Below are 1880 nucleotides of genomic sequence, written 5' to 3'. Positions count from 1 at the left end.
GTTTCTCAGTATAGAATTAAAAATACTGTTTTTAGCATACAATAATATTAAGTTTAGCCACTGATCCCATTTTGACTTCTCTAGCCCACTTCTGAATAGACCTAGGATGGTCTTCTGCTTGACAGAGTGAGGGAGCTTCTCAACTCTCTTAAATCACCCATTTACTCATTTAGACTTTACCACCCAGCTACTCATTTGATTTTAAAATTCATGGCTTACATTTAGTGGTGGTTTATCTTAGGCCAATGGTCTCCAAAGTGGGGGATGTTTGGACTCCTAGAGAATATGCAAGATGATCTCTTTGGGTATGGGGAAAACAATAAAATTTTAATTTATTTTTTTGGTACTGGGGATTGAACTCAGGGACACTCTACCACTGAGCCACAACCCCAGCCCCAAGCCTTGCTAATTCTTCATCTTTGGATTGGCATTGCCTGCTCACTTGGATCTCTGATAGACATGTCACACATGTCTGCCAGCACCTTGAAGAAAGAGTGGGTGTTTCATAATTTAAAGCAGTTTTCAGCAAAGTCCTCACTGTATTTTTTGTTTTCAAGGTACTGCAAGAAACTGTGGTTTACCTGTGTAGGGAGAAGGTTCTGGCTTATATGATCTTAAATAATCAAATATTCAGTAGTTTGCAAGGAGATGGAGAATGACCATGGAACTCTTTTGTACAACCCAGAGGGCTCACTAGTAAACTTGGGGAAAATATTTTTAAAAACTTGAACTTAGAGATAAATTACACTTTTTCTTTTGAACACAGAGAAATATTCCAAATTAGCTGACCTTTTCTTGCTAAGTAGTTGGTAGTAGTATGATATCCAGAGGATACTATTAAAAAGACTTAAACTATCCATTCAAGGTGATTTTTAGCAATAAACAAAAATTAACTCCTAAAAATAAGTGTATTTTAAAAATGAAGAGCCTGGTGTGGTGGCTTGCACCTATAATCCCTGCTATATGGAGGCTGAGTTGGAAGGAATGTGAGTTCGAGGCAGCCTCAGCAACTTACAGACTCCCATCTTAGAAACATATTCCACCATCCTTCTTTTTAATTTTTTAATGTGATTTCATTGCTTTATCACCTAAAATAAACCTCTTGGTATCTGTATAATATATATATTTTTGGTATATAAACTATTTATTAACAGAAAAGGCCTACAGACTCATTTCTTCTTAGATACACCCATGGTTCGGCTGCGGCGCCCAGTGGTCTTAGTGTGCTGGCCTCGGACACGAAGGCCCCAGAAGTGGTGCAGTCCCCTGTGGGCCCTAATCTTCTTCAGTCGCTCCAGGTCCTCCCGGAGTTTATTGTCTAGACCATTGGCCAGAACCTGGCTGTATTTTCCATCCTTTACATCCTTCTGTCTGTTCAAGAACCAGTCTGGGATCTTGTACTGTCGTGGATTCTGTATAATGGTGATCACACATTCATCCTCATCTTCAGTGAGTTCTCCAGCCCTCTTGGTGAGGTCAATGTCTGCTTTCCTCAACACCACATGAGCATACCTTCGCCCCACACCCTTAATGGCAGTGATGGCAAAGGCTATTTTCCGCTGCCTATCCATGTTTGTGTTGAGTACTCGCAAAATGTGCTGGAACTTTTCAGGAATCACTAGAGACATGGCGGCAGCAGAGTGGCGGCGTGTCGGTATCTGTATAATTTTAAAAATCAGAAATTGATCAAATTATCTTCTCTTCTCTTTCTATACTAGGGACTAACCCACAGGAGCTTTGCCACTGAGCCAGGGTCTCACTAAGTAATTGCCAAAGCTGGCCTTGAATTTTTGATCCTCATGATCCAGTCTCCCAAATTTCTAGGATTATGGGTGTGTGCCACTGCACCTGTCTAGAAAGAAATATTGCTAACCTCTTTA

The 1880-nt window shown here is 40.5% G+C and overlaps 1 pseudogene; it reads right to left on the bottom strand.

The window, feature by feature from the left end:
• Positions 1–1131: 1131 nt before the first annotated feature.
• LOC113199646 (small ribosomal subunit protein uS13 pseudogene) lies at positions 1132–1649 on the bottom strand (annotated as a pseudogene).
• Between the last annotated feature and the right edge of the window lie 231 nt (positions 1650–1880).

Source organism: Urocitellus parryii, chromosome X (genome assembly GCF_045843805.1).
Source record: "Urocitellus parryii isolate mUroPar1 chromosome X, mUroPar1.hap1, whole genome shotgun sequence".
Lineage (NCBI taxonomy): Eukaryota > Metazoa > Chordata > Mammalia > Rodentia > Sciuridae > Urocitellus > Urocitellus parryii.
The sequence above is the reverse complement of the archived record's forward strand: the minus strand, read 5'-3'. Positions and strand labels throughout refer to the sequence as shown.